This window comes from Aquarana catesbeiana, linkage group LG03 (assembly GCF_042186555.1).
Source record: "Aquarana catesbeiana isolate 2022-GZ linkage group LG03, ASM4218655v1, whole genome shotgun sequence".
NCBI lineage: Eukaryota > Metazoa > Chordata > Amphibia > Anura > Ranidae > Aquarana > Aquarana catesbeiana.
In genome coordinates, this window is record NC_133326.1 from 277472308 (window position 1) to 277500137 (window position 27830).

The following is a 27830-nucleotide window of genomic DNA, read 5'->3' on the forward strand; positions in this document are numbered from 1 at the left end:
ATGACACCCTCCTCTTCCTCAAGGATATCTCCTCCCTTCCACCACCACTTCAAATAGTAGATGAGTTTGGTTCGTTCTCAGGCATTAAGGTCAACTGGGGGAAATCAATTCTCTTCTCGCTAAACGCATCGGGTCATCACCCACCAACAGGCACCCCCCTAAACTGGACACCTGAATTTAAATATCTAGGAGTATGGGTTGATACTCCACTGTCCTCATACTTTGAGCTGAACCTACAACCACTACTCAAAAACTTCTTGCAGAAATGTATAGCCTGGAGGACTCTCCCGCTCTCACCGGTGGGCAGGGTTAATTTAGTTAAGATGGTATATCTGCCTAAATTTCTTTACTTCTTTCGAAACTCCCCTCTGATCCCCACCACCTCATTCTTTGCCAAATTAAAAAATATAAAAAAGTATAATATCTTCCATTGTATGGAACGGAAGGCCCCCACGACTGGCCATCTCCACCCTTCAGCTTCCCATTACCCAGTGACTCTGGAAGCAGCCATAATGGGGTCATACTCCTCCCTTAGCAACGTGGTGTTCAGAGGGACGAGATCCCACCCTGGCATCACGGAACTGATGCGTACAACAATCACATTATGGCACAGGGCTAGGACCCGCTTTAGCTCCCTTGAGACATTCTCCCCTCACATCCCCCTCTGGGGCAACCCCAACTTACCACATATGAATACTGTTCCAGATCCTCAGATCTCGTCGAGGAAAGGAATAGTGAAACACATGTCATGGGAGGTAAACTGAGATCCTTCTCTGATCTCAACAACAGAAGGGATCCCCTAGTGGTGGACTTTTTAGGCACATACAAAAAAGCATAAAAAAGTATATAGAGTACAAATATAATTTATTGAGTAGAAACAGTAAAAACATAGCATTAGTAAAGCATCTATTGTTTGGAATGCGAATCAGACAGTTTTACATTAGTATGTATACAGTGTTTTGAAACAGTACTCTTGCACCCGACGCGTTTCGGAGTAAATTAGCCTCCTTCCTCAAGGGTGGGTAAATTAGAGACAGTTCTATACTAGAAAAAATATTTTAAAAAACAAAGGTGAGCATTTAAATATAGTTATATGTGAGACATTTCATAGTGTACTCTTTATGTCTTTTACACTTACGTTTACACTGTATTAGCTGACTTGGCATTCCATAAAGCTTTAGTTAAAAACAGTGACAATGACATGGTCTGTCTACCAAATATATATTTTGGAGAAATTATAAATCCATAGATGGGTGAAAATGAGATTTCTTTCACGTAAGTATATGTGTAATTTGATCTTCCATTCTAAAGAGAATGAAGGGAGAGGAGAAGAAACCTCTCCTTTGGCCTTCCAAAAAAGGCCCGTAGAGGGTGTATAAAAAGAAAACTTGGGGCTCCACTGAGGCCGAAAGGCAGGTCGTGCAAGAGAATATAATAATACAAATGTATAATAGAGGGTCCTATTCATTATTGAAGATAGAAAATATTGGGTTGACTTGATATTAAGAGGACTATTTTACAAGATTTAAATCATACCTGGAGGTAGTTCAACAAGTGACGTTACAGATGTGTAGTTGATGGCTAAAATAATAATGAATAAATAAATAATATATTTATCTGATTGAATGACTAAGTCTAAGTATTTTTTCAAAACAAAAAGGTTGCATATAAAAAAGGTGAAGTTGCTGTAATGCTATGGCACTTGGATAAAATTATTTTGCTTATTAAAGATTCATTTTATGTGTAAGATGTAAAAAAGAAAAAAAAAAAAGGGGGAGGTAGTAGTACAAGGCATTTGCATGTACTAATGTAAAACTGTCTGATTCGCATTCCAAACAATAGATGCTTTACTAATGCTATGTTTTTACTGTTTCTACTCAATAAATTATATTTGTACTCTATATACTATATATGCCTAAAAAGTCCACCACTAGGGGATCCCGTCTATTGTTTAGTCTAAATTTTGGATGTGGCACAACAATACAGTCGCCTGCCAATCTATGTCAATCTTCTCTGATCTCAAGGGTGCCTATTCACTACTGGGATGGATTCTGTTCCGATAATACCAGCTCCGTCATGCTTACAGGAAACAGTTACCACCACTCCTCACACTGAAATCAGATTCTGTGGAGGGATTAATTACTGCCAAGATCATAGATAAACCCCTGTCCTCCCTATACTTCTATTTGTCCATACCTCCTACGAAAAAACTTGAAAAAACCCTGAACAAATGGAAAATGGATATTCCTGAATTGTCAGAGGACGAATGGGAAACATGTGTATCCTCCTTTGTTACCAACATGATTTCGGCTAGAGACCGATTTATGCAGGTCAAGTTCCTCCACAGAGCCTACTACACCCCAAAACGACTGACAATTATGAACCCTACCACGCCGATGGCCTGTCCCAGATGTGATTTAGGGTCCGTCTCCTTCCACATGGCCTGGTCCTGCCCCCACCTCGGGGACTATTGGTCAGGAATAGTTCACACCCTTGACCAGATTACCTCTCTGAATCTGGGAACTAACCCCAAATCGATGTTGCTAAATGTTTTCAACCCTAGTGTACAGGGCAAATACACTAAATTGTTCCTAAGTTATGCTACATTTTATGCCCACAGAGTAGTAGTATTTCTCCACTGGAAGGATGTTACACCTCCTCATGGCGCTTAGCATTGAACTCGGTACTGCCACTGTACAAGCTCACCTATGCTAATCAAAATTGCCCTTAAAAATTTGACAAAATATGGTCGAGATGGATAGATGCTTGGGGTACAGAGTTAGCAGATGACAATCGAGATATCGCTGATGTACCTGCTCCATGGTAATGGACCACTGATATGATCTCCTGAACACCCATTTACTGTTTATCCCCTTCCCGCCGACCGAACGCATATATGCGTACTCGGCTTTCCGGGGTTATACCGGGATGATGCCCGCAGCTGCAGGCATCATCCCGGTACCGTTGTTTTCAGCGGGCGATCGGCTACCCGAGTATAACAACCGATGCGGCTAAAAGCCGCTCGGTTGTTATACCGGAGGAGCGGGAGGGGACATCCCCCGCCTCCCGCCGCTGTTACCGGGCCTCCCGTGCGATCGGGAGGCCCGGTGTCCGTTCCGCTACCTTCGGCAGCTGGGGGCGGACTGGAACGAAGCTGCGAGCGGCTTCGTTCCAGCCTTCTTCTTGTAAATGCGGAAGCGACGTCATGACGTCACTTCCCGTTTACTCGGCTGCCAATGGCGCCGAATTTAAAAAAGTACACAGTATTCAGAATCGCCGTTTTCGGCGATCTGAATACTTTGAAGTGTAAAGGAGGGATGGGGGGTCTTTTAGACCCCCCATCCCTCCATAAAGAGTACCTGTCACCACATATTACTGTCACAAGGGATGTTTACATTGCTTGTGACAGCAATAAAAGTAAAAAAAAAAAAAAAAAAAAATTTTAAACACAATTTATAAAGTACAAAAATAAATAAAATAGATAAAAAAAATTTTTTTTTTAAAGTGCCCCTGTCCCCGCGAGCTCGCGCAGCGAAGAAAACGCATACGGAAGTCGCGCCCGCATATGTAAACGGTGTTCAAACCACACATGTGAGGTATCGCCGCGATCGTCAGAGCGAGAGCAATAATTCTAGCCCTAGACCTCCTCTGTAACTCAAACCTGGTAACCGTAAAAAAATTTTAAAGCGTCGCCTATGGAAATTCAAAGGTACCGTAGTTCGTCGCCATTCCACGAGTGCGTGCAATTATAAAGGGTGACATGTTTGGTATCTATTTACTCGGCGTAACATCATCTTTCACATTATACAAAAAAATTGGGGTAACTTTACTGTTTGGATTTTTTAAAATTCATGAAAGTGTCACTTTTCCAAAAATTTGCGTTTAAAACACCGCTGCACAAATACCGTGTGATAAAAAATATTGCAACAATCGTCATTTTATTCTCTAGATTCTCTACTAAAAAAATATATATAATGTTTGGGGGTTCTAAGTAATTTTCTAGCAAAAAATACGGATTTTAACTTGTAAACACCAAATTTCAAAAATAGGCTTAGTCATGAAAGGGTTAAACTATGTAAACCCAACTACTTAGACAAAGTCCCTCCTTTCCTCCCCCCTCCCTCTTTCCCCCCCCCCCCATCTTTCCCCTATCCAGCCCCCCTCCCCCAGGATCTCCTTAAGTAATTTTGCTGAGATCTAATGCTTCCGATCCAGTATCTCATTGTAATGTTGCATAACAGCTTTGAACACCTCTCTCCTGTTCACATGAACAAACCAACTGACAAATCTATGCAATAATGTATCTGTAACTAAATGTGTATATGCATCGCTTGTACTGTAAAAATTTGGATAAACATTTTTCTTGTGAAAAAAAAAAGAAATTAGGAGAGTCTTTCTAGAAGAAGGCAGACAGAAAGCGACCTTTTTTAATAGGCTTTATGAAAACGTTATCCACTGCAGGAGTTAGATTCTTCCTTCCTCAACTCTCTACCAACAGTGGATGCCTTTGTAATACATCAAACCGGGAATATTACTGTTCCTATGTAAGACTCTGTTTCCTTCATATACGCCCTGCATAGAAAGATAAGGTCAGGCTCAGAGAACAGTAGCTATACCAGTAGAGAGACTCCCATTGACCAGCAGGATAGGTATACAAGCAGGTTACCCTGGCAGATGACGTGGGCTCACCTGAGGTGCGGAGTCTAAATACTAGCCGATGTTCACCAGAGTTCCTGATGGTGGAGATGGGGACTTTGCTGCGTGTTAGTACCAGGTCACGGTCTTCAGGATTGCCCCACCAGGAGGTGAAAAAGTCGGGGGGCCAATGGCGGATATAGCAGGTAAAGATCAAACAAAAGCATAGTCAGTAAACAAGCCAAGGGTCAGTAACTAGTGGTTGCAGGTTGGGATCAGGCCGAAGCATAGTCAAGGAATAAGCCAAGGGTCAGTAACGAGTGGTAGCAAAAATATGGATGGCAGCAGGGAAGATGAGCAAGATATTGTCTGGATAGAGCACAATATTCTGGCAAACAGGAAGTGCAGAGACATTGTTTAAAATCAGGAAGTTCATGGGAGGAGCAAAGTGTTCAAGTTTCAGCAGAAGTCAAGGCACAAGGCAGGGTTGTCCAATGGATCAGACAGGGTGCTGTCCAGCTCAATAGGAAGAGTCATTGCCAGACACAGCAGAGGTTCAAGTTCAGGCCCTGACAGATAGACAGAAACCTAAAGAAGTTTTAACCGCTCGTGGTTAACAACTGTAGACCTTTTCCTATCGGGATTTAATTTATTATTTATATAGTGCTTTTTCAGCAACTGAGGATGACAGTACTGCAAGGCAGAAGAGTTAACCACTTAAAGCAGAGGTTCACACAAAAATTGAACCTCCGCTTTTTGGAACCCTCCCCCCCTCCGGTGTCACGTTTGGCACCTTTCAGGGGGGAGGGGATGCAGATACCTGTCTAATACAGGTATTTGCACCCACTTCCGGGCGTAGACTCCCACGGGAGTCTACGCCACTTCCCGTCCCAGAGACAGCAGGGTCCATTCTGATTGCGCAGCGCGACTCGCGCATGCTCACTAGGGAACCGGGAAGTGAAGCCGCAAGGCTTCAATTCCTGATTCCCTTACAGAAGATGGCGGCGGCAGCACCCGAGAGCGAGCGACGGTTCGGCCTCGGGTACCGACATCGCTGGACCCTGAGACAGGTAAGTGTTCTTATTTTAAAAGTCAGCAGCTGCAGTATTTGTAGCTGCTGACATTTAATTTTTTTTTTTCGCGGGACTCCCTCTTTAACTAATATGATGCCTCCAAATTCATCTCATTATAATTGCTGAATCTCATTCATTGATGCTGGGACACTTTTGTCTTACATCCTGATAATGAAATGGTCCCACTGAGGCCTTTCCATAGGGAGAACCTAGCTCAGAGGGATGGAGTGTCAGCTTATCCTAGTGTCTCCTGGACAACTGGGAAGTGGACTCCTATGTTCAGCAAGATATAGGACACACAAGGGAAATCTATTCCAGCAGATGACCCCGTTCTAGATCTATTTTATTGGGATTTTATGTGATAGACCAACACAAAGTGGCACATAATTGTGAAGTGCAAGGAAAATGATAAATGGTTTTCAAATTTTTTTACAAATAAATATGTGAAAAGTGTGGCGTGCATTTGTATGCAGCCCCCCTGGAGTCAATACTTTGTAGAACCACCTTTCGCTGCAATTACAGCTGCAAGTCTTTTTTTGTATGTCTCTACCAGCTTTGCACATCTAGAGAGTGAAATTTTTGCCCATTCTTTGCAAAATAGCTCAAGCTCTGTTAGATAGGGATGGAGAGCGTCTGTGAACAGCAATTTTCAAGTCTTGCTACAGATTCTCAATTGGATTTAGGTCTGAACTTTGACTGGGTCATTCTAATACAAAAATATGCTTTGATCTAAACCATTCCATTGTAGCTCTGGCTGTATGTCAAGAGTCGTTGTCCTGCTGGACGGTGAACCTCTGCCCTAGTCTCAAGTCTTTTGCAGACTCTAACAGGTTTTCTTCTAAGATTGCCCTGTATTTCCATCTTCCCATCAACTCTGACCAGCTTCCCTGTCCCTGCTGAAGAAAAGCATCCCCACAAGATGATGCTGCCACCACCATGTTTCACAGTGGGTTGATTGTGTTCAGGGTAATGTGCAGTGTTAGTTTTCCTCCACAAATAGCGTTTTGCTTTTAGGCCAAAAAGTTCAATTTTGGTCTCATCTGACCAGAGCACGTTCTTCCACATATTTGCTGTGTCCCCCGCATGGCTTCTCGTAAACTGCAAACTGGACTTCTTATAGTTTTCTTTAACAATGGCTTTCTTCTTGCCACTCTTCCATAAAGGCCAGATATGTGGAGTACGCGACTAATAGTTGTCTTGTGGACAGATTCTCCCACCTAAGCTGTGAATCTCTGCAGCTCCTCCAGAGTTACCATGGACCTCTTGGCTGCTTCTCTGATTAATGCTCTCCTTGCCTGGCCTGTCAGTTTAGGTGGACAGCCATGTCTTGATAGGTTTGCAGTTGTGCCATACTCTTTCCATTTTCAGATGATGGATTGAACAGTGCTCCGTCAGATGTTCAAAGCTTGGGATATATGTTTATAATCTAACCCTGCTTTAAACTTCTCCACAACGTTATCCCTGACCTGTCTGGTGTGTTCCTTGGCCTTCCTGATGCTGTTTGTTTCACTAAGGTTCTCTAACAAACCTCTGAGGGCTTCAAAGAACAGCTGTATTTATACTGATATTAAATTACACACAGGCGGACTCTATTTACTAATTAGGGGATGTCTGAAGGCAATTGGTTCCACTAGATTTTAGTTAGGGGTATCAGTGTAAAGGGAGCTGAATATAAATGCACGCTGCACTTTTCAGATATTTATTTGTAAAAAAATGTGAAAACCATTTATCATTTTCCTTTCACTTTGCAATTATGTGCCACTTTGTGTTTGTCTATCACATAAAATCCCAATAAAATATTTATGTTTTTGGTTGTAACATGACATTTCAAATTTCAAGGGGTGTGAATACTTTTTCAAGACACTGTATATACTGGCCTTGTTGACCATGGTTCTCCCATCTGATCCAGTTTGGCATTTGCCCTCAGATCACTTGGAGTTCTGCACCTGTACCCAGACCATTTTTATCTCGGGGCCTGTAGCTGCTGGACTTTCTTCAGGTAGGCTTCTATTTGGGCCTGAGCTTGAGCGCTCTCAAGGTTCAAATTCCTGCCATTTCTGCTATGACTAACTCTAGGTAGGTGAAGGATCCTTTAGTGGTATGCTTCTTAAGAGCTTAAGAGCTTCTTAAGAGCTGCATTAAGGCAGAGACCTCCCTGGAGGAACTAATTCACTCTGTGGGACCTCTGTAACTAAACAAGCCTTCCATTTTGCTGGTCCTGCACCATCATAGATCTGACCTTCAGGACCTTGTTCTTGGTGGCAGTAGCATCAGCTCAGAGATACAAGATATGGGTTGCAGGGAACCATACATTACCTATTTCTATGACAAGGTGGCCCTTCATCCAATCCATGAACTTGTAGCCATAGTGACATAGAGCTTTCAGATTAATCAGAATTGGATTGTCCCTACATTTAGAGATCAGTCAGATCTTTAAGAGCTGAATGAATTAAACAAGGCTTCCATTTCTGCTACATAATCTTTCAGATTGTCAGAAAAACTCTTCATACTCCCTGAGAGAATTAATAGAGAATTAATAGGGACAAAGAAACTTCCAAAAGAACCTTGTCCACATGGGATAGTCCAGGTAATCTACTGAGTGTCCATGCAAGAAGTGGCAGAATGATGAACAGCTTTCGCAGATGTTTCACCTGAAGACATCACTCTTGTGGCTGCTTAGTCTTCTTTTCATACACTCCTGGTGCATTACAATGTGGACCATGCAGCCTGGGCATCTGCAGGCTTTTTTGGTTGTTTCCTTTTGTTCTGTTTCTCATTAACTATTTATTTTTTTCTGCATCATACCCTTCCTTATAGCTAGTTATTAATCACATGATGTTGCCACATTGGCTACAGGAACATGGACTGATACAGGAACATGTATCAGTGCTCCCTGCAATGTTCTTTCCTGGCACCTAAACGTGGCAGCATTCTATGTCCCACCCTTTAATGTTTACTCTATTTATGATAATGAGGGTACTCTGTCTAAGGGAAACATTTACAGATATCACTAGTCCTGTGGGTAGTTATGAGCAGAGCTACTACCACATTGAGTCTACTGTATCCCAGATAACAAGCAATCTGCTGCAAGTTCTGGTTCAGTTATGTTGTGCAATAGTCATCCCACCACAGGGGTCACTGTGGCTGAATTTTCATGCTGTAGTCTTGCAGAGCTCTTGCTAAAGACTCACCACTACAACTTTGCTCTTGCTAGAGATTTGCCATGCAAATTTGAAAAGTGTCAACTAGAACTTGTGTTATAAGTGCTCTGCAAGTGTACAACTTGCCAGTGAAAATGTGCATCAAGGTAACAGACTTACAATTCAACACTGCCACAAATATGTGGCAAGTTATCCTTGCTTTCTGGGATATTACCAAGTTTAGGCACCAGGAAAGGAAAATTACAATGTTTCATTTTGTAGCTGTGCGCTAGGAATTCATTATATATGTCTGATTCCAGTGAATCTCTCCATTCATACCTCCAGCCACAAACTAATGTAATGAAGGAAAAATCATTTCAAACACTGCTGCAGATCACAGTCAGAAAAGAAAGTCATATCGTGAGATTGTAATTTTTTTTGTCTTGGCTGTAGAACAATAAAATGGTTAAAAATGGCATAGAGAAATGAAAAAAATTGAAAATAACTTTGAAAGTATATTCATGCTTCAACAGATGGAACATAAATATTTTGTCTGTAAAGTCTGGTGTTAATAACAATGGTAAAGCAGCAAACAATAGTATGTCTGGAGGCCCTCAGGCAGGGCATTCAATTTATGAATTTTAGCATACATCATTGTTCTTTGCCTCACTTGTTGAGTGACATCATCAGCTTTCTTCCTGCTGCACTGTAGCTGAATGACTTGCAGGTTTTGATGCAAGCCAGATGCCAGTAGTTGGTAGGCACATATTGTATACTACTACTGTTAAAGCTACAGAGATTAGGACAGAACAGAAGGTTTTTATGATCGCATATTGAAGCTCAGTAATAATACTAGCTTTGCTATGCAACCATTTTATTCGTATATATTTTGCATTGAAAATGCTCTATTCATACTGATTGTTCTTTCTTCTACAACATTCAATCACTTCATTTGATGTTAAAATTGTGATCTGATTTAGTGTGGGGCTTGACAAATTTGCTTTGAATCTAGAAGATAGCTAAAAAAAAGTTAGGAGCCAGTTTTTTTAAACTAACAAATCTTACGAGTGGAACATGTAACAGGTTCCCGAAGATGAACTTATACTCTAACCCTTTCACTGCCAAAGCCGTTTTTACACGCGTTTAAAAAATCATTTTAGACCTGAAGATTATCTAAAACCCCCAAACATTATATATTTTCAAAAAGCAGATACCTTAGAGAATAAAATAGTGGTAGTTTCATTTTTTTATGGCACATGATAATACTGCAAAGAAATCACCACATTTCTGTAAAAAAAAACACATTCAAAGTTAACTTTAGGGGGCACAAAAATGCAATAACTTTTTTAGTAAAATATAAAAGCCAAGGTTGCACCAGTTAAATAGATACCTAACTTGTCAGTACCCTATATTTTCCATAGGTGATGCTTTAAAAAGCCCCATATAGGTTGCCAGTTTTTTTTTCCATCACATAGGGGACAAAAAGTCCCCTATGATGATGTGTTGCTAGGACACGACGCGACCCCAATCTCTGTAAAGAGCCACGTCCACGGCTCTTTAACCATGTGTCCAATCACAGCCGACCACATGTAAACATGAAGATGCCGGTAATCGGCGCTCCTCGCTTCACACTGACAGAGTGTGTGGCAAGGAGGGACGATCAGCGGCATCTCCACGCAGGGGGACATCTACACATGTAATCAGGGCACTGATCATCAGTGCCCTGATTACAATATAGCGCCAACAGTGTCACCAATCAGTGCCCACCAGTGCCAGCAATCAGTGCCCACCACTGCCCACAATTGCCACCAATCAGTGCCCATTAGCGATGCCAGTCAGTGCTGGCTATCATTGCCGCCTATCAGTGCTGCCCATCAATGCCCATCACTGCTGTCGATCAATGCCCACCAGTGCCGCTTATCTGTGCCCACCAGTGCCGCCTATTAGTGCCACTTAACAGTGCCCATCAGTGCCGCCTATCAGTGCTCATCAGTGCCACATATCACTGCCACCTCATCAGTGCCCATAAGTGCCACCTCATCAGTACCCACCTGTTCAGCCTATCAGTGCCCATCAGTGCCGCCTCATCAGCGCACACCAGTGAAGGAGAAAAATTACTTAGTTGCAAAATTTACTGACAAACTAAGTCAAACAATTTTTTTGACTTTGACTGTGTTGCTAGGACACAACGCGACCCCGATCTCTGTAAAGAGCCACGTCCACGGCTCTTTAACCATGTGTCCAATCACAGCTGGTCACATGTGACCGGCACTCCTTGCCTCACACTGACAGAGTGTGTGGCGAGGAGAGCCGATCAGCGGCATCTCCACGCAGGGGGACATCTACACATGTAATCAGGGCACTGATCATCAGTGCCCTGATTACAATATAGTGCCAATAGTGTCACCAATCAGTGCCCACCAGTGCCAGCAATCAGTGCCCACCAGTGCCAGCAATCAGTGCCCACCACTGCCCACAATTGCCACCAATCAGTGCCCATTAGCAATGCCAGTCAGTGCTGGCTATCAGTGCCGCCTATCAGTGCTGCCCATCAATGCCCATCACTGCTGTATATCAATGCCCACCAGTGCCGCTTATCAGTGCCCACCAGTGCCACCTATTAGTGCCACCTAACAGTGCCCATCAGTGCCGCCTATCAGTGCTCATCAGTGCCACATATCACTGCAACCTATCAGTGCCCATAAGTGCCTCCTCATCAGTGCCACCTAATCAGTGCCCATAAGTGCCACCTCATCAGTGCCCATAAGTGCCACCTCATCAGTGCCCACCTGTTCAGCCTATCAGTGCCCATCAGTGCCGCCTCATCAGCGCACACCAGTGAAGGAGAAAAATTACTTAGTTGCAAAATTTACTGACAAACTAAGTCAAACAATTTTTTTTACTTTGACTGTGTTGCTAGGACACGACGCGACCCCGATCTCTGTAAAGAGCCACGTCCACTATGTAATCAGGGCACTGATCATCAGTGGCCTGATTACAATATAGTGCCAATAGTGTCACCAATCAGTGCCCACCAGTGCCAGCAATCAGTGCCCACCAGTGCCAGCAATCAGTGCCCACTACTGCCCACAATTGCCACCAATCAGTGCCCATTAGCGATGCCAGTCAGTGCTGGCTATCAGTGCCGCTTATCAGTGCTGCCCATCAATGCCCATCCATGCTGTCGATCAATGCCCACCAGTGCCACCTATTAGTGCCACCTAACAGTGCCCATCAGTGCCGCCTATCAGTGCTCATCAGTGCCGCACATCACTGCCACCTATCAGTGACCATAAGTGCTCCTCATCAGTGCCACCTAATCAGTGCCCATAAGTGACTCCTCATCAGTGCCCACCTGTTCAGCCTATCAGTGCCCATCAGTGCCGCCTCATCAGCGCACAACAGTGAAGGAGAAAAATTACTTAGTTGCAAAATGTACTGACAATCTAATTTTGTAAAAAAAAAAATTTTTTTTTGTAAAAAATTAAAAACCCAGCAGTAATTAAATACCAACAAAAGAAAGCTCTATTTGTGTGAAGAAAATGATAAAAAAAAAATTGTTTGGGTACAGTGTAGCATGACCGCGCAATTGTCATTCAAAGTGTGACAGCGCTGAAAGATGAAAAATGGTTAATGCGACATCCAGGGTCTAAAAGATGCTGCACGTCTCCCATGTGCTTGATGGCCGGGGAAACTGTAAACGGGGACCCGGAAGTGACGTCACACGTCACTTACTGGTCAACAACTAGAAGGGGAGGAGAGCGGACATGTGTCTGCTCTCCCCCCTCCCCTCTACCTAGTGGGGTGTGGGGACCATTCCGGCAGAGCCATGGCAACCTGGCGTCTGGGGTTTTTCGAGCCCTGATTCAGTAAAATAAATTATTTAGGACTTCCAAAACCTCAGTAATTATATGTGGTTTGACTGAAAAAAAAAACAATAAACAACAGAGAATCAAACAAATTTATTGTAAGCTGTGCGGCCTCCAAGAGCCAAAAAAATAGATTCCTCCAATACTAACTTCTTATGGTGTGTCCACAGTACATTTGGTTTTTTAATGGGAACTGAACTCTGGAAGCTGTGCCAAAAAGGCAGGCAGAGTAAAGGACTAGTCTCCACTTTTTCCTGTGGTCTCCCTGCAGCTGATCTTTCCCCTATACTAACTTACCATGTCTTGTTCTGAACTGTGTTTCTGTCTAGAGGTGGCCATTATTGTAAAAGGGCTTTGTCATGTCAGAGCCTCCAGCAAGGAGAACAGTATACAGCATGGTAATGACATCAGCAATTCTCACTCCAAATCTCATGAAACTAGTAGTCAAGGGCAGCAGTGCCTTAGATCTTCACACTGCGAATACAGAGCTATGAAGTTGTTGGCACAGGTGTGCCTAGGGACACTCACATACCAAAAAGTGAACTTTTTTTTTCCGTTTTTGGCAGGAAACAAGTCAAAGGGCTCTTTCACACCCGTGGCTAGGGAGACAGTAAAAACAAGCAGCAGAGCTGCAGTTTTAGCACCACCTGGTCACCCACTCAAATTCTAACAATACAATCATGGCATCGTCTGTCAAATTCGCCCATTGAGTTCTAGTACGGCATTAGAGGGTTATTCAGGCTGTGAAGAGGCGATATAACACCCCCTCACCGCCTGTCAGATGCCCTTAAAGCGGGCACTGCAAGCGTGAAAGAGCAGAAAAAGTACATTATTCAGTAACACTTAGGTACAATTAACAATTTTAATGTTTCCTATATCATAGCAAGTTTTAAAGCATTTGTTAGGCCTCATTCCCACAAGGCGGATCCGCTCAGCTCTGTCCGCCAGTTAAGCAGGAGATCTCTCCGTTGATCTCCGCTGAGCCGGCGGATGACAGGTCCGTGTCTGCTCACTGAGCGGGGAGGGGCCTGTCAGAGCACCGCCGATTCCTATGGAGGGATCAGACGAAAGTGGACAGCATGTCCATTTTCATCAGATCTCATCCGATCCGCCAGGACGGATGCGAACGTATCGCCATACGTCTGATTTTAGCGGATCGGATGTCAGCGGACATGGTAACCGCTGACATCCGTCGCTCCATAAACCTGCATGGAGCGTCCGTTCAGGTCCACCTAAAAAACTGACAGGCGGAGCTGAATGGTCCGTTCATGTGAAAGGGGCCTTATACCCTAAAAAAAAAAAAAAAATCCTATTCCTTTAAAGCATGTTATCCAGCACAGTGCTTCTGCTGTGTAATTTGGCCCTTTCTATCAACTGAAATACCTGGTTGATCCTGCCTGGTTCTGCCCTCCCCCCTGTAAACTGACCATGGTTTATCATGGCTGCTGAGCCCTGACAACATGGTAAGTTTACGTGCCTCCTTCATCTGCTGTCTCTCCTCTGTCCTCCTCTCCCCCCTCCCCTCCCTGCCTGTCAGCTAGTGACAGTGCCTTCCCCATACAATTTTCATACAATCCTTTGTGTTTGATAATGCAAGGAGCCCAGTGTCTGTGCTTTATAAAACAAATGCCATCTATATCTTATTTCAGAGCTTGGTGCTCACGTGACCGCCTGCTTCTCTCCTCCTCTCCTCCCGACTGACAGCAGATTCTACGCCTGCTGTAGCTGTTAAATCAAGAGAGGGGAGAGGCAGCTGGTCACATAAGCGCCGAGCGGCATTCTGAAATAAGGTATAGACGGCATTTTTTTTTATAAAGCACAGACACTGTTGGAAACAGGATTGTATAAAGAGGACACAGTGGCTTAACAACCACTTTAACTTTGCGAGTTCAGGTCCTCTATAAACCTCAATTAAAAGTTTATCATATGGAATGACAATGTTTTCTTTATGACAATACAGTTCATGTTTTAAAGCAGTGATGGTCATTGAAGTTGGCTTCATAAGTAATTTATACACACCTCCCATATTTTTCTATTTCAGTTGAACTGTCATACAGCATGTTTCAAATCCTAATAAAGGGAATACATTTTAAAAATGCATTTGGTATTAAAAAATATAGTTCGATTCTGGTGTGGCTTAGTTGAACAAAAACTGGAAGTTAAATGTTGCAGCAGTTGTTTTTCAGTACATTAGGAAATACACTATATTGTCAAAAGTATTGGGATGCCTACCTTTACACACATATGAACTTTAATGGCATCCCAGTCTTAGTCCGTAGGGTTCAATATTGAGTTGGCCCACCCTTAGCAGCTATAACAGCTTCAACTCTTCTAGGAAGGCTGTCCACAAGGTTTAGGAGTGTGTCTATGGGAATGTTTGATCATTCTTCCAGAAGCACATTTGTAAGGCCAGGCACTGATGTGAATGAGAAGGCCTGGCTCGCAGTCTGCACTCTAATTTATCCCAAAGGTGTTCTATCGGTTTGAGCTCAGGACTCTGTGCAGGCCAGTCAACTTCTTCCACCCCAAACTCGCTCATCCCTGTCTTTATAGACCTTGCTTTGTGCACTGGTGCTCAGTCATGTTGGAACAGAAAGGGGCCATCCTCAAACTGTTTCCACAAAGTTGGGAGCATGAAATTGCCCAAAATGTCTTGGTATGCTGACGCCTTAATAGTTCCCTTCACTGGAACTAAGGGGCCAAGCTCAACCCCTGAAAAACAACCCCACACCATAATTCCCCCCCCCCCTCCACCAAATGATTTGGGCCAGTGCACAAAGCAAGGTCCATAAAGACATGGATGAGCAAGTTTGGGGTGGAGGAACTTGACTGCTCAGCACAGAGTCCTGACCTCAACCCAATAGAACACCTTTGGGATGAATTTGAGCGCACACTGCGAGCCAGGCCTTCTCATCCACATTTGTGCCTGACCCTACAAATGCGCTTCTGGAAGAATGGTCAAACATTCCCATAGACACACTCCTAAACCTTGTGGACAGCCTTCCCAGAAGAGTTGAAGCTGGTATAGCTGCAAAGGGTGGGCCAACTCAATATTGAACGCTTACGGACTAAGACTGGGATGCCATTAAAAGTTCATGTGCGTGTAAAGGTAGGTGTCCCAATACTTTTGACAATATAGTGTATATTTGACTGTTAAAATATATCTAGCGTAATTTTTTTTTTTTAAATGTATTTTATTATGGAGATTTCCCTTTAATTCCTGTGCTGAAAACCCAACAGTAAGTCAGTGGAAATTTCTCCAGATTTTAAAAATCCTCATTAAGCCCTGGTTCACACTGGTGCGATTTGACATGTGATTTGACATGTCAAATCGCATGTCAAATTGGCGGCAATGGCACCGTCCTAATCGGTGCGACGACGCTTTTGTGGCACCACACCGATTTCAAAAAGTAGTTTCTGCACTATTTGCGATTTCAGGTTGCGATTTCCATTGACATCTGTGCAAAAACCCACACAGATGTCTGTGAAATCGGGACTGACATGCAGGAATGAAATCGTGCGAGTTCAGCTGAACTCACATGGCTTCATTCCCGCAGCTCAGTGTGAACCTGGGCTTAGACTGTTGTCACCAGAACTAGTGCTTCTATTGGAAGATTTCTCTGTTCCAGTGGCTTAAATATTTGGATTTTTCATCACTTTCTATGTCGGTGACAATGGTTACCAGGAAAATAGAGGGCGTATCTTCCGAAACAGCAATAAAAGACTCTCATTCATATATGTACAAATCTGCCCAGCACACATACCTTGATGCCAGTCTTGTGGGTGCACGGCCTACGGTGATACCATGAACAACTTATAAAGCAGAGAATGGGCAGCAAATCGATAAACTAAAGCGGATTTCCAGACGTTTCTGTGTTTATTAAAAGTCAGCAGCTACAAAAAATGTAGCTGCTGACTTTTATTAAACACACATTTACCTGTCCCACAATCCAGCAATGCGGCTGCCCGTAGCCTTGGTTCTCTCCCCTGCCTCTCCATCACTAGTGTGACAGCTTGAGGCTTCACAGCTGGGTGTGCACTGCGCATGCGCGAGTCGCGTTGTGGGTCCTGAATGACCAGGCAATCTTCTGGGACCTGTGACATGTCCCAGAAGATTGCAGGGTGGAAGGGGGAGAGGAGAACTTCCGCTTGAGTCGCCTAGGCGGTGAGAGCGGAAGTGGGACCTGGGCACCTGTCAAAACTAGGTACTTGCTCCCCCCCAAAAAAATGAAATGCCAAATGAGGCATGTCAGGGGGTCAGGAGTGCTTAAAGCGGAAGCTCCACTTTTGGGTAGAACTCCGCTTTAATATGCAAAGTTGCATGTCACAGAGTAGGAACACCCACCAAAATTTTGGGGGAATGCAGGTACCCTTTGTCAGAGTAACAGTCTGTGATCTACATAGCTGGGAATTTGCAGGAAATGACTCGTCAATAACAGAATTTTAGTTTGGATTGTCATATTATTACTAAATTGCTTATTTCTCCGTAATTCCTATTCTGGAGATGTAAACTAAGTGCAGGGTGCGTAATGTCATTTATCTGAGCCGCGCACACTGCGCCCTACTAGTACCAAATGTCAGATTTTAGTTTTTTCTAGGAGGGTGCATGTGATCAGCACAGGGCCAATCAGCACTGTCCAGACAGAAAGTCAGAGGTCATGCAACTTCATAGGACAGTCAGAGGAGAATGAAAACTCCTCCTACAAGCTTTAACCAGTGCTTGGTCACCACTAATGGAAGTCACAAGACTCCTATAGACTGCAGATGAGAAAAGGTATTTTGCCTTTTATATTTACTAAAATAATTGCATTTCCATGTTCTGTGTACTGTGGGAGACCAGATATAGTGAATGCAGGGTCCTGGGTTTAGTAACACTTTAAGAATGCTTTCAGAAATAGATGTGTTAATAGCTTATTTTTTTTTAAATTAACTAGAATTAAATGGAAAGCAAATGAACAGAAAAGAGATCCAAATCAAATCAATATTTGGCGTGACCACCCTTTGCCCTCAAAACAGCATCAATTCTCCTACACACACTTGCACACAGAGTTTAAAGAAACTCAGCAGGAAGGTATGGCATGATGGTCAACCTGTCGCTGACCACCCCACGTACATTTACTGCAGGGCGGCGGCTCCTCTGCGCAAAATCACGTACAGGTATGTGATTCTGCACTTATGGGTCTTCCGCCAAAGTCCTCCGGGACCCGCCGATCATTCCCGACAGAGGCAGATCTGTTAGTAAGGGAGACAGAGATCCTGTGTTCTGCTAAGCAGGAACACAGATCTCTGTCTTCCCACAATCAAAGCACCTCCCACACAGTTAGCAAGCACTCCCTAGAAACACATTTTACCCTTTGTTTGCCCCTGATGTTAACCCTTTCCCTGCCAGTGTTATTAGTACAGTGACAATGCATATTTTTTATGTGTCTGATTTGTCTGCTGCAATGTCGCAGTCCGGCTATAAGTCGTTGATCGCTGCCATTACTAGTAAAAAAAATTAATTAAATGAACATTCAATAAAAATATCCCACAGTTTAAAGACACTATAACTTTTGTGCAAACCAATCAATATACGCTTATTGGGATTTTTTTTACCAAAAATATTTAGCAGAATACATATTGGCCTAAATTTATGAAGACATTTGATTTTTTTTTACATTTTTTTTTATTGGATGTGTTTTATAGGAGAAAGTAAAAAATATTGGTTTTTTTTTTTCAAAATTCACGGCCTTTTTTTGTTTATAGCACAAAAAATAAAAACCGCAGAGGTGATCAAATAGCATTAAAAGAAAGTTCTATTTGTGGGAAAAAAAGGACATTAATTTTATTTGGATACAGCGCCGCCAGACCGCGCAATTGTCAGTTAAAGTAGCGCAGTGCCGTATCGCAAAAAATGGCCTGATCTTGAAGGGGGTGTAAGATGTCATGGTGATTAAGCTCTAGTGGTGCATGCGAATTGAAGAAATCATGTCAGTCCCGACTGCATTTTCAAGGGCATGGCAGCCTATTTTTATTCAAAAGAAACAGAAAGTTAAAAAAAAAAAAGCAGATTCCCTCGCAGGGGTATTCAGCATTACAGTCCTGCTTCAGAACAAACAGCATTCAGCCTTCCTGGCTAAAAATGCAGCACTCCTGCTTACACCTTATGCCGCGTACACACGAGCGGAATGGCCGACAGAAAAAGTCCGATGGAAGCTTTTCATCGTCTATTCCGATCGTGTGTAGGCCTCATCGAAATTTTCATTTCGAAAATTCTGACGGACCTAGAAATGAAACGTGTTCTAAATATTTCCGACGGAACCAATTCCTATCAGGAAAACCGCTCGTCTGTATGCTGTTCCGACGGACCAAAATTGACGCATGCTCTGAAGCAAGTACAAGATGGAAGCTATTGGCTACTGGCTATTGAACTTCCTTTTTCTAGTCCCGTCGTATGTGTTGTACGTCACCGCGGTCTGGACGGTCGGACTTTGGTGTGACCGTGTGTAGGCAAGACCGCTTGAGCGGAAATCCGTCGGAGAAACCTTCGGAGTTTATTCCGAAGACAAAACCGGTCGTGTGTACAGGGCATTAGGCCTTGGTTTGTCTCCCCCAGACTTGACGCTCAACACCTTTGTGCTTGGAGCTAACAGCTTTGTGCCGCACTGGCTCCCTTCTGACTCCTAGGCCAGAACTCCTGTCTGCCGGGCGGAGCTGTCTCCAAGGATGAGCACTGACCTCTATTCCTGGGATGTTTATGAACCCAGCCCACAGATGTGTAATTAGTATTCCTGCCCAAATCAGGCATACACTGCTCATATGAACCTATGACACAGGGTCGCATCTCCACAGGGGGTAAACCTTCCGGAGCTGAAGTGGTTAAGTATCTGCCTGTATTTCTCAGCTTTGAGGACACTATTGATCAATGGTGTCTCAATGCTGAGAAATACAGGCAGATACTTATCCATCATGCCATAACATTAGCAAAGCATGTGATTGGCCCCAAATTTATTCTGCAGCAGGACAAAGACCCCAAAACATACAGCCAGTGTCATTAAGAACTGTCATCAGCATAAAGAAGAACAAGAAGTCCTGGTTTGGCCCCAACAGAGCCCTGATCTCCACATTATCGAGTCTGTCTGGGATTACATGAAGAGACAGAAAGATTTGAGGCAGCCTACAACCATAGAAGATCTGTGGTTTGATCTCCAATCTGTTTGGAATAACATACCTGCCCAGTTCCTTCAAAAACTGTGTGCAAGTGTACCTAGAAGAATTGATGCTGGTGTGAATTCAAAGGGTAGTCATATCAAATATTGATTTGATTTAGATTTGTCTTCTGTTCGCTCACTTTGCATTTTGTAGATTGATAAAAATAAACAATCAAAATATATTTTTTTTTAATACGTTCTTACTTTACAGCCTTTCTTTACACCTGTCTAAAACTTATGCACAGTACTCAGGGTTTTTTTTCAGCGGGAACGTGGGGGAATGCAGTTCCGGCACCTCCAGCACTGAATGTATGTAATGGCAAGGGGTGCTGGGGGTGTGCTGGAGGTTCTATTGATGCTTGCTGCTGGGGAATCAATTGTTGCTGGAGGATATTTATTTTTGCACCGGGGGTCTATTGTTGCTGGGGAAGGATCTATTGCTGCTGGGGGTGGGTCTCATGTTGCTGGGGGGAATCAGTTATTGCTGGGAGGGATCTACTGTTGAGACAGGGGTCTATTGTTGCTGGCTGCTGGAGGGTCTATTGATGCTGGCTGTTGGGAGTCTAATGTTGCTGGGGTGGATCTATTGTTGCTGGAAGGTCCGTTATTGCTAGCTACAGGCAATCTATTTTACTGTCTTTCTTGTTGTCATTAACAAATTCCATATAAATTACTTAGCACCACAAAGGCCCCTTTCACACTGGGGCGGTTTGCAGGCGCTATTGCGCTAATAATAGCGCCTGCAAACCGACCCGAAAGTGCCGCTGCTTTGTCTCCAGTGTGAAAGCCCCGAGGGCTTTCACACTGGAGCGGTGCGCTAGCAGGACAGTAAAAAAACTCCTGCTAGCAGCATCTTCGGAGCGGTGAAGGAGCAGAGTGTATACCGCTCCTTCACCGCCCCTGCCCATTGAAATCAATGGGACAGCGTGGCTATACTGCCGGCAAAGCGCCTCTGCAGAGGCACTTTGCGGTGGTTTTTAACCCTTTCTCGGCCACTAGGGGGGTGGGGGTGGAACCAAGGAACAGTGCTCAGAGGTTAGTACAGGGCAGGGACAAGGAGTGAGTCGGAAGAGGTGAGTTCCTGCACCTATCCTCTGAGAAAAAAAGCCCTGACAGTACTGTATGTGGATACAGTGTGTATGTATGTTACATGACCCCTGCATTCTGTGTATTACTCACTCCTGACCCCCCACATAACACACTTGACCCCTGTACTATGTACACTGCCTTGAAAAAGTATACTTACCCCTTGACATTTTCCAAATTTTGTCATGTTACAACCAAAAACATAAATGTATTTTATTGGGATTTTTTTGTGATAGACCAACACGAAGTGGAACATAATTGTGAAGTGGAAGGAAAATTATAAATGGTTTTCAACATTTTTTACAAATAAATCAAAATCTCAAAAATGTGGTGTACATTTGTATATAGCCCCCTTTACTCTGATACCCTTAACTAAAATCTAGTGGAACCGATTGCCTTCAGAAGTCACCTAATTAGTAAATAGAGTCCACCTGTGTGTAATTTAATCTCAGTATAAATACAGCTGTTCTGTGAAGCCCTCAGTGGTTTGTTAGAGAACCTTAGTGAACAAACAGCATCATGAAGGCCAAGGAACACACCAGACAGGTCAGGGTTAAGGTTGTGGAAAAGTTTAAAGCAGGGTTAGGTTATAAAAAATATCCCAAGCTTTGAACATCTCCCGCAGCAGTTCAATCCATCATCCGAAAATGGAAAGAGTATGGCACAACTGCAAACCTACCAAGACATAGCCGTCCACCTAAACTGACAGGCCGGGCAAGGAGAACATTAATCAGAAAAGCAGACAAGTGGCTCATGATAACTCTGGTGGAGCTGCATAGATCCACAGCTCAGGTGGGAGAATCTGCCCACAGGACAACTATTAGGCGTGCACTCCACAAATCTGGCCTTTATGAAAGAGTGGCAAGAAGAAAGCTTTTGTTGAAAGAAAGCAATTAAAAGTCCCTTTTGCAGCCATGTGGGGGACACAGCAAACATGTGGAAGAAGGTGCCCTGGTCAGATGAGACCAAAATTGAACTTTTCGGCCTAAAAGCAAAACTCTGTGTGTGGCGGAAAACTAACACTGCACATTACTCTGAACACACCATCCCCACCGTGAAACATGGTGGTGGTAGCATCATGTTGTGGGGATACTTTTCTTCAGCAGGAACAGGGAAGCTGGTCAGAGTTGATGGGTGTCATGTCACCTGAGGCCAGGTGACAGATGCACACTGCTGGGGTCAGGAGCGCACCGCTAAGCTTGTGAACCCTTTGGCTGAGTGCTGCGGATGGAGCTCTGGGTGGTTCAGGAAAGCAGCTCCCCCTGAGCACTGACACGGATCAAGCAGGGAGCTAGAACATAGATTCCCCAGGGCGCGGAGTCTAAGAGCTAGCAGGTTTTCACCAGAGCCTCTGATGGTGAGAATGGACTTCACTGCAGCTAACTCCAGGTCGCGGCCCCCAGGGTTTCCCAGCTCAGGCTCACAACAGGCTCTGGTGGATGGAGAGGAAACAGCAGTGCAGGGCAACAAGGAATAGTCAGAAGGACAAGCCAAGTGTCGGGGTAACAAACATACAGGGATGGTCAGGAGAACATACTAAAGGTTGTGGTAAAAAGCAGAGAGGGATAATCAGGAGAACAAGCCAAGGTCGGTACATGGAATCAAAGGTAGAGCACACAGCAAGGAATACACAGGGGAGCATAAAAACACACTATTGCTCGGGCAAGGCTGGCTTGCAGTGCATGGTGTTAAATAGTGTTTCCTGTTAGAGGCTTGGGTGGAGCCATGCTGAGAGAAGATTTACTTAAAAATACAGGTGTGAGAGTACAGTCCCTAAGCTGATACACAGACCAGAGGTAAGCAGACAGACAGGGGATGAAACAATACTGCAAATTCATGACAGTACCCCCCACCCCCCCCTTACGAGGCCTCCTCCTTCCTCGCTTGGGCCCAGCCTTGGACGGGAACCTTAAATGAAACCTCCTCAAGAGACGAGGTGCAAAGACATTACATGCAGGGATCTAAGACCTCTTCTCAGGACCAAAACCTTTCCAATGCATGAGATACTGAAGAGTGCCTTTGCAGAGCCGGGAATCCAGAATTTGACTAACCTCGTACTCCTGATTATCCTCAGAGACCGGAGCCGAGGTAGTGAGAGGATGAGAGAACTGCCCTACTGCACATGCGCAAGTCGCGCTGCGTGTCCTAAGTGGTCCCCGCTATCTTCAGGGACCTGTGTGTTTCCCAGGAGACAGCAGGGGGGGTGCTGGAGGGGGCGTGACTCCAGCGGGAGTCTATTCCCGGAAGTGGAAGATACCTGTATTAGATAGGTATCTGCACCCCCTGCATTCGCACCCTTCTTGGTCAAGGCGATAATAGGCACAGCAATGGAAGAGCAATTCCTAATGAACTGCCTGTAATAATTAGTGAACCCAAGAAAGTGCTGTGTGGCCTTTAGGCCAGCAGGAATAGGCCAGTTGGTAAAGGCCAAGACCTTTCTAGGATCCATATGAAGACCGAGGCTAGAGAAAAAAACCTCCCAAAAACAGGACCACAGAACATTCAAAAGAACATTTCTCTACCTTGGCGTACAGATTATTTTCTCTAAGGCGCTGAAGTACAATCCGGACAGGATTTCTGTGAACAAACAGATTTTACAAAAAGATGAGAATGTCATCCAGATTGATGACAACAAATTGATAAAGCAGATCCCTGAACATTTTGTTAATAAAGTTTTGGAACACAGCTGGGGCATTACACAAACCAAAGTATTACACATAACCAAGTATCCGTAATACCCATCTCTAGTGTTAAATGCAGTTTCCCATTTATCACCCTCCCGTATTCGAATCAGATTGTATGCACCCCTGAGATCCAACTTAGTTTCAAAATGGAGGCACCTTTTAATCCGTCGAATTGTTCAGATATTAAGGGTAAGGGGTATAGATTTTTGATTGTCACTGCGTTTAAGCCTAGATAGTCAATGCAGGGTCTTAAAGTACCATCCTTTTTGGCAACAAAAAAGAACCCTGCTCCTGCAGGCAATGAAGGTTTCTGGATGAATCTTTTCTCTAGATTTGCAACATACTTTACTTTTACATGGCCTGGGGCTCTGGGATGGATAGGGGGTGGGTACAACCCCTGGGCAGAGTTGCTCCAGAAACAAGATCAATGACGCAGTCAAAGGACCTGTGAGGAGGAAGCACCTCAGCTGATTTTTTACAGAACACATTCCGGAAATCACTATATGCAGCAGGAAGAGCAGAGGATACTGAGGTGGTTGCAACAGGAAGTCTCTCCCTAGGGGCAACCTTGAGTAGGCAGGAACAGGAGGAACCCCAAGCCAGGATCTTCCCAGAAGTCCAGTCAACATGTGGAGAGTGGAGTTGCAACCAGGGAAAGCCCAATACGATATGGATTGAGGCCTTAGGTAGGATCAGGAAGTTTATCCACTCCTGGTGGAGTATCCATACCGACATCTTAACAGGGAGGGTCTGAAAGCGGATAGGGCCCCCTGGAAGAACAGTGCCATCATTCGCCGAGACCACCAATGGAGTGGTAAGGGGCGAAAGAGTAAGGTTCATGGAAGATGCAGTTCTCCAGTCCATAAAATTGCCAGTGGCTTCAGAATCCAGATAAGCCAAGCCTGAATGAGAGGAAGCGCCAACATGAAGGAACACAGAAAGAAGGCCGCAAGAAGGTGAAATTTCTGGGCCCAATACTCCACCTTCCAGGTGTATTAGACCCAAGCATTTCCCAGACACAGGCCCAGAGTTCTGCGCCTAGCACGTTCCTTGGGAGATAGCCTAGTCCGGCCCAGCTGCATAGGTTCCTGGGCTGGCAGGGGATGCTCCACGGGTCAAAAAGAGGGGAGCTCAGGCTGTCTAAGGACCAAGGGGTGCTGGCGTCTCTTTTCTAGGGTCCTTTCCTGAAAACGAATAAAGATCTGGTTACACAAGTAGATGACATTGCCCAGATTAGCAGTGATGGTTCTTTCCACTAATTCATCCGTCACTCTGTCAGAGAGGCCAAGTAAAAAGGTTGCGGCTAAATCCTCATTGTTCCAGCTCAGGTCAGCTGTTAGTATATGAAAATTAAGAGCATACTGTCCCACAGGAAGTAGACTCTTGGCGGAGACGTAAAAGGGCACTGGCCGCTGAGGAGACAAGGACCTGGTTCCTCGCAGATATTCCAAAAGAGTTTCAAGAAATTAGACAGGCTGGAAACCACTGGATCATTCTTCTCCCACAGAGGGGCAGTCCAGGCTAAAGCCTAACTGGACTGGAGGAAAATAATATAGGCTACTTTTGCTCGATCAGACGGGAAGTTTTGGGGCTGGAGTTTAAAATGAATGGTACACTGGCTAAGGAACCCCCTGCAGGCCTTGGAGTCCCCAGAGTAACAGGACGGAGCTGGTAAATGCAAAGGTTTAGTGGCTGCGACTGTGACCAGAACAGATACGACAGCAGGTTGTGGTTGATGTTGTTGAACCGAGGGTCCTAAGGAGGCCTGAAGCTGTTCAAAGCGGGAAGCCAAATCCTGAAGGAATCGCATCACCTAGGTCTCATTAGATTCCTTGGTCTCGAGTCTGCAGACTATGCCCTGCAGCTGATCATCGGCAGGTAGTTGTACATCAGCCGGGTCCATAGGCCAAACAAACTGTCAGGTCACCTGAGGCCAGATGCAGGTGCACACCGCTGGGGTCAGGAGCGCACCGCTAAGCTTGTGAACTCTTTGAGTGCTGCGGATGGAGCTCTGGGTGGTTCAGGAAATCAGCTCCACCTGAGCACCGACACAGATGGAACAGGGAACTAGAGCGTAGATTCTCCAGGGCTCAGAGTCTAAGAGCCAGCAGGTTTTCACCAGAGCCTCTGACGGTGAGGATGGACTTCGCTGCAGCTCACTCCAGGTCACGGCCCCCAGGGTCTCCCAGCTCACGGCAGGCTCCGGTGGATGGAGAGGAAACAGCAGTGCGGGGCATCAAGTTATAGTCAGAAGGACAAGCCAAGGGTCAGGGTAACAAGCAGACGGGGATAGTCAGGAGAACAAGCCAAGGTCTGTACATGGAATGAAACGTAGAGCACACGGCAAGAAACACACAGGAGAGCCTAAACACACTATTGCTTGGGCAAGGCTGACTTGCAGTGGTGGCAGCCATGCTGAGAGAAGATGACTTAAACAAGCAGGTGTGAGAGCAGGGCCCCTAAGCTGATACACAGACCAGAGGTAACCAGACAGACAAGGCATGAAACATTACTGCAAATTCATGACAATGGGAATATAGATAGAGACAAATACAGGGCAATCTTAGAAGAAAACCTGTTATGTCGTGTACACATGAGTGGAATGTCCGGAGCTTTCATCGTATATTCCGATCGTGTGTATGCCCCATCGGACTTTATACGTCGAAAATTCTGACGGACCTAGAAAGAGAACATGTTCTAAATTTTTCCGACAGAACCAATTCCTATCGGGAAAACCGCTCGTCTGTATGCTGTTCCGACTTACCAAAAACGACACATGCTCTGAAGCAAGTACGAGATGGAAGCTATTGGCTACTGGCTATTGAACTTCCATTTTCTAGTCCATACCTACGTGTTGTACGTCACCGTGTACTGAACGGTCGGAATTTGGTGTGACCGTGTGTATGCAAGACAGCTTGAGCGGAATTCTGTCGGAAAAACCTTCAGAGTTTATTCCGACGGGAAAACCAGTCGTGTGTACAGGGCATTAGAGTCTGCAAAAGACTTGAGACTGGGGCAGAGGTTCACCTTCCAGCAGGACAATGAACCTAACATACAGCCAGAGCTACTATGGAATGGTTTAGATCAAAGCATATTCATGTGTTAGAATGGACCAGTCAAAGTCCAGACCGAAATCCAATTGAGAATATGTGGCAACACTTAAAAATTGCTGTTCACAGATGCTCTCCATCCAATCTGACAGAGTTTGAACTATTTAGCAAAGAAGAATGGGCAAAAAATTTAACTTTCTAGATGTGCATAGCTGGTCATACCCAAAAAGACTTGCAGCTGTAATTGCAGTGAAAGGTGGTTCTACAAAGTATTGACTAAGGGGGGGTAAATACGAATGCACGCCACACATTTATTTGTAAAAAAAACATTTATCATTTTCCTTCCACTTCACAATTATGTGCCAATTTGTGTTGGTCTATCACATAAAATCCCAATAAAATAGATTTACGTTTTTGGTTTTAACATGACAAAATGTGGACAATTTCAAGGGGTATGAATACTTTTTCAAGGCACTGTACGTTACCCACCCCAGACACTATGTATGTTACATATTTCTGTACTTTGTATGCAGGGTACATTTTAAGCCCCTCTCACTATTAGCACAATTTTATCACACCGCCAGTTACCTAGGTGTTCTACGTGAGCTGCTATTTAAATTGAGAAAAAATGATGACTTTAGATACTTTTGTACAACAATACATGATTCATTGTTTCATTCCTTAAGCTAGGTTCACACTAATGCGGTGTGGGAAACACCGTGATCCGTGTACATTTATCACACCAATCGCAGTACCCTTGCTACCCGCTGCGGGTGTCAATACAAAGTTAATGACACCCCAAATGCAGGTCACAAACACAATTTGTTTGCATGCACTGGATTGCTTGGTACAAGATGACCATGCGATCTGGTTGCAGTGCGGCTCTAAAAAAGGTGCATGCACGTCTTTGGTGCGATGCAGTGCGATTTGAAAAAATGAATGGGCTCAAATTGCACTGCACTGAATGGTTTTGACAGGATTGTATTTTCCTTAGGCACTACAACCAAGTGGCAACTTTTTTCCTGAATAGACATTGACTATACATTTTTTCCTATAATCAGTAGAAGTAATCTCAGTAAAGGTTGTTTACGTTATTTCTTGAA

At 44.4% G+C, this 27830-nt stretch overlaps 1 protein-coding gene across 2 annotated transcripts in view; it reads left to right on the forward strand.

Moving 5' to 3' along the window:
• Positions 1-27830, forward strand: part of MSRB3 (methionine sulfoxide reductase B3) — a 250909-nt gene that overhangs the window by 48144 nt on the left and 174935 nt on the right. The window lies entirely within an intron of this gene.